The sequence below is a fragment of the Maylandia zebra genome, linkage group LG3 (genome assembly GCF_041146795.1).
Source record: "Maylandia zebra isolate NMK-2024a linkage group LG3, Mzebra_GT3a, whole genome shotgun sequence".
NCBI lineage: Eukaryota > Metazoa > Chordata > Actinopteri > Cichliformes > Cichlidae > Maylandia > Maylandia zebra.
In genome coordinates this window covers 33,709,260-33,715,429 of record NC_135169.1, presented here as the reverse complement: position 1 = coordinate 33,715,429, position 6,170 = coordinate 33,709,260, and the positions used below count along the sequence as shown (strand labels likewise).

Sequence of the window (6,170 nt, the reverse complement as noted above, 5' to 3'; positions counted from 1 at the left end):
ACAGTGAGATATTTTGCAGCAGCAGGACCAAAACTAAAAACCTTTGAAGTATATTTTAAATGAACAATAACAGCAGCTGTTATTTGTGACGTCTTCTTCTAGCGTCCATCTGTAGTCAGTGTTTCTCTTGTATTTGTCAGAGCTGTTAACCTGCCTGCTGACATCTTTGTTTCTTTATTAACTATATTTGACTTTTTTATCTGAACACCTACCTGAGCACTAAACAAAGAGTCTTAACTGTGTAAATCCTGTCTGTGCACTAAGTAAAAATAATCAGTACAAACAGTATGTACACAGACATCAATAGTTGTCATGGAGATGATATTTTAATGGTCTAAATGTTGTTGAATAAAAATGATGAGCTAACATGAGGTCATTGAAAGGACAGAGAGAAACAAACTGACCTGCAGACCAGACAAACTTTGGTTGACTGTGATCAGTGTGATACTCTGGGTCTCCTCTTCCAGCTCTGCACACATATCCTGCTGTGTGTGTCTGTCCATGAATGATGTAGGAGTCCTGTGCAGTCCCACTGCCATCAGGTAGCAGCTCATAACTGGAGGATTCCTCTGATAGATCAGGAACAGCTTTATACCAGTAGAAGCTCCATCCTGCAGACGGATGTTCAACCTCACAGTTCAGAGTTACTGAGGCTCCAGGACTCAGCCATGATGGAGACACAGTGAGGACAGGACGGGGTTCATCTGTTCAACAAAGATTTTCTCTCAGTGAACATGTAGTACAGTCTCTGAACAGTGAGCTCAGTTTATACAAAGAATAATAATCTCAGTCTATATGAACAGAAACACATTTTACAAAGTGTTCAAACAGCTTAAAGCAAATATGACTTACTGTCAGAAACTGTCAGTGTGACTGAATCACTCCACTCTGTTGTTTCATGCTGTGAACTTTTCATTCTGCCCTTACAGCGATAGTTTTCACTGTTGAATGATGAAGCAGAAATAATCCTGTATTCATTTTGATTTGGAGGTTTTCTGATGCTGTTTGTTTCCCACTCATAATCCCACTCAGTGTCTCCTCCATGGATCTCACATCTGACAGTGATCGTCTCTCCTCTGTATATCTCAGACCAGTTTGGATGCAGAGTCACAACAGGCCTGATTGAGGCTGTTACTGTTCAAGAAAGTACAATAAAAACACATGAATGACAAAAAGTTCAGTTACTATGAGATGTAGTGTTTTGTAGGAAGTTACATTTACACTCACCAGTTGTGTCAATCCAAACTGACTCACTCAACTCTGTGTAGTAAACTGGTTCTCCTCTTCCTCCTCTGCAGCTGTAGCGTCCTCCCTCTGAGACACTGATTTGTCCATTTGTCACAGGTTGATAAGATTTGCCATCTGTGTACCAGTAGTATTTCCATCCAAAAGATGATGATGATGGGCTCACAGAGCAGGTCAGGGTCACACTGCCCCCTACTGGAACAGCTGTCCTATCAGCTCTCAGTTCAGCCTTTGGTTTGGCTGCAGTTCAGTTTAGAACAAGAACATAAAAGTAAAAATGACTGAATCAGAACAATTTAAAGATGTAAATATATATATATATTGTCGCAGACGGTGAAGGCGCTACAGGGAAAACAAATCCTTTTTTGTCTCCCCGCTTTTGCATGCACAGCGGTGGGCCCGAAGGAATATGGAGTGCCAGGACTGCCACAATGAATTAATTAAATACACCATTAAATAATTAATTAAATGTGGCAATAATTAATTAAAATTGGAATTAATTAATTAAATAAATAGTTATGCCACATGTAATTAATTAATTATTGACACATTTAATTAATTATTTATGTATTTCACATTTTAATTAATTATTGACACATTTAATTAATTATTGACACATTTAATTAATTATTTAATGATATATTTATTTATTTCATTTTGGCAGTCCTGGCGCCTGGCTCTCATCATGAAATAATTTTATCTGTCAGCCTCACCCATCAAACTCAGGGGGCGGGGTTAACGCTGCCCATGCAGCTTCTCTAACATTTGATTGGTTGCCGTGCAAAGTAAGTCAAAACAGGTCGATCCTAGATAATCGATTGCTTGTGTAGACTTGGGGCAGCCAGGTATCCCAGAATGCAGATCAAATCACAGGCAGCAATGGTGGTGGTGTAGTTTTAAAATACCCCGTTTTTCTGTCACCAGCTACACTTTTAACAGTGTTTTAGCCGCGAATGTCGCGACGTACGTCTGGTCAGGTTGTCAACATAGAACATGTTTGCAAAAGTGCTCAGATGTTTTCAGAGATTTCACTAGCTCTGCTAACAGTTAGCATGCAGAGTGCACCCAGGGGGTTACGTTAACCGGTTTGTTTACATATTCCACTCTCCGTGTTCCACATGTTGCATTCGCAGATTCTCATTTTCACCGAACGATCGTCTCTTTCCGCCTGGTCTTGTGTCTCTGTGCTTCTGTAACATAAAGAACGAGCTGACATTTTTCTCACGAAACCAGCGATCAGCTCAACAGACCCTCAGTTTACCTGCATGCATCCTCCTCCTCATCTGTCAGCTGTTTAACACCTGCTGCTAATTCAAGAAACACGCCTAGTTACCTGGTGATAGTCACAGTTTAACTGGGCAGCCGGTACTCGATATAAAGCAATGTCAGTGCATTTTTCTGCACAAGATAAGTAAATATAGTGTTTTCCCCGAGCGCAGAGCTGCTGGAGCTTGTTTCCTTACAGAGCACTTCATCAGCGGCTGATGTCCAATCACCGGCACACAGCTTTGAAACCTCAGCTGAGTTTTAGCTCTCAGTGGTTAAACGCTGGACTTCATTCACTCAGGTTCTGTCTGTCAGGTCACGTTTACTTCGCTGTTTTATTTACAACTGAGCAAATCGGTTTGGCTGAGGTTAAAGTTACGTTTCATAACTGCATAGTTTCACAGACGTTTAATGGTTCAGTGGCACATGTGTTAGACTGAACTATCAGCTAAATATCATCTGTTTTTTAATAGTTATTCAACTGTATTCTAAGCACCAGCTGTCTGTTAGAATGTGATTTTTTTTCTCTCTCTGTTGGCAGAGGTATAAAAATGCGCAGGAAAATCTGACGTGCATGGCAAACTTCACCGACGATATTTAGGGAGGAGTAAACACACATCAAACATAAATGAACCATTTGCCTGTCTCCATAATTGAGAGCATTTTCTCTTATGTCAACACTCTCTCTCTCTCTCTCTCTTTTTTTTTTTTTTTTTTTTTTTTTTTTTCTTTTTCGGTCATGTTATGTTTACCTGTCAAAGGCTTGTTACAAACTATGAAACACATCATGCAGACTTCTGGAGGTTAGAACAAAACTAATACTGCTCATGAAGGAGACTAAAGGCAGGAAGGTGTCCTTTAAAACTAAACATGTTAATAGGACCTCCCTATTTATATCATAGTTTATGATATAGCACATGTATTTCAGTAATAGCCTGCTGATTTCAGTGGTGAACAGTCACACAGCTCACGTGGGCGTTATCTGTGATACCCCTTAACTATAATTTATCCAAGTTAACTTCAGTTAACCATTCAGACGGTTCTTTTGCAATGAAAAACATAAACACCCATGCTGCCTGTAGGTTTCCTCAGTGCCAGCTGTTAACATTATAGCTGATTATGCAGTAACCATGGTAACCACGGACTCTGAGCGGCTGGATCGACGGAGGTCAGACAACAATTTTACATGTATGATCTTAAAACAGGACACAGCCACTATACGTGCTGGCCTCATATCAAATGTGAAGGCAGACTGAGTCTATGTTTGACGTTTGTTTATATCTAATCTTCCTTTTCAAACATTTAAACAGCAGCGAGTCTGCAGCTGAGGGAATACAAACTCAGATTGTCGGAACAGGTTTGCTCGTTTCTTGGATTCATTTGGTGATTTATTAAATGTATAACTATTATTCTAATCTGCTGCTGGGTCTCTTACACTTTTCTTTATGCTGTATATTTTCACGTCTCTGGAATAGTTGGAAGTTAGATAGTCAGCTGGGAAACTTTGTGTTAACTCATGGAGCTGAGGATATCGTGGATATCGTGGATATGCTGACCTCGCTGCATGGTGTACAGAGCGAGGTCAGCATGATTAATATTCACAATAAAAATATTAGCCGAACATCATGAAGTCTGTATGTGTTTCATAGTGTCGAACAACCTTTGTACAGTTAAAGCCAGCAGTTACTACATGACGGAAACACCAACGTTATCTCTTTTATGCGTTTATACACAGGTCACACTGATTACTGAACAAAAACCCAAAGATCAGATGTTAAACAGATTTATTTGCTCTCTCTCCTCCTTAAACATGTTTTTAATGTTAGTTATAATTCAGAATTGGCGACTGAAACACGTAGGACACATAAGAACATCAGGAAATAAAACACCGATAAATATAACCTCAGTAAAAGAAGTCAGCGGGGGTTACTACAGCTGTGTACCGGGGCCTGCGCTTTGTCGGTGGGATTGCTTGCGAGGCGAGCGGGTCTATCCCACGCTTTGCCGTGAGACTGGACAGACATCTCCGAAATCATCGAAGCACTTTTGCTGTATCTTGACAAACCGACCAGACACATGAAGATTAAACCACTACATTCTCGGCTAAAAAAATATTAAAACGGTATTTGGTGACACACAAACAGGGTTTTTCAAAGTTCAGTTCTGTTAGCTTCCACATGCCGGTTGTTGTGTGCTAGAAACAATGGCCACCAGGCCAAAGCAATGGTTTTGATTCGATCAGCGTTAACCCCGCCCCCTGAGTTTGATGGGTGAGGCTGACAGATAAAATTATTTCATGATGAGAGCCAGGCGCCAGGACTGCCAAAATGAAATAAATAAATATATCATTAAATAATTAATTAAATGTGTCAATAATTAATTAAATGTGTCGATAATTAATTAAAATGTGAAATACATAAATAATTAATTAAATGTGTCAATTATTAATTAATTACATGTGTCATAACTATTTATTTAATTAATTAATTCCAATTTTAATTAATTATTGCCACATTTAATTAATTATTTAATGGTGTATTTAATTAATTCATTATGGCAGTCCTGGCACTCCATATAGGAAGACGGCACTGAAGATTTGCCTTTTTCTATAGTGTTTTGCCCATTTGGAGTCATGTGTGAGTTGCCGTCCCTTTTTAACCTGTGTGCTATGTTGATTTGTTTTTAAACGGTTCCCCGCAGCGCTTGTCCTGTCTCACGGGCAATCATACAGTTTTATCATTTTTTAATAAGGTAAAGTTTTTAATTGTTTTTAGGTGCCGCTGTTACACTGTTTCTTTTATTTTGTATTAAAAATTAAACTCTTTTAAACTGACTGTGCGCCTACGGCTCTGTCCTATTTTAAATAGGTACCTACCACGGGTCACAAGCATCAAATAAATAAAGACATGAATGAGCAAAGCTACCATGTCTAGAGGAATGATGGCTTTTATGTATGTGCTCATGTTCTAAAACCAAACCAATATATCACTACTGGTGCCCACAAATCTGGGAACCACCAAATCTGCTGTCAGCTAGTGATGGCCAAATGAAGCTTTCTGAAGCACTGAAGCTTGTATTGAAAAACGGTTCATTACTCGAAGCTTTTCAACACAGTCCTCTCTGGTGGCCAAAAATATGAAGTGCAGCTTGAATCCACAAAATAAAACCAACCGCTTCATAATGATTGCCCACTCTACAGAGTGGAATTCTGTCTGATATTGGGCCGCTGTTGTGTTGCTTTGAACGTGTATTTTTTGGTGGTTAAAAAAATGTGTTTTATTTGTTTAATAAATAGTTTTGACCAGTAAACTCTCCTTGTTTAAATATGCACCATGGTGTGGTCTTTCTTTGCTTGTGACTTCTTGATGTTGGTAAATACAATAATTGAAAAATACCACGTTACATATAATATATACATATAATAATGTACAACACATTATGGAGTATGCTTCTGCTGTGAGGTCTTGCCTCCATGCACGTATGCATTTAATCGCTAGACGGGTGTATTTATAAATAATATTATATTAGGGAAATTTTCCCAGACGGAGTTGGATCAGGTGGCGGGGGAGGACACTGGACAGACCTGGTGCACCTAAACGCGTAGTGAGGGTGTGCTGGGAACGTCTAGCAGAGGCCCCAGTCCGCGAGATCTTCAACAC

At 39.3% G+C, this 6,170-nt stretch overlaps 1 long non-coding RNA gene across 1 annotated transcript; it reads right to left on the bottom strand.

Annotated features, from left to right (window-relative positions):
- Window positions 1-582: 582 nt before the first annotated feature.
- LOC112430774 (uncharacterized) lies at window positions 583-1,473 on the bottom strand. Its single transcript, XR_013096863.1, has 3 exons — window positions 1,228-1,473; window positions 853-1,134; window positions 583-704 (listed from the first exon to the last, which is right to left on the bottom strand). It is a non-coding gene; the product is annotated as an uncharacterized LOC112430774 (long non-coding RNA).
- Between the last annotated feature and the right edge of the window lie 4,697 nt (window positions 1,474-6,170).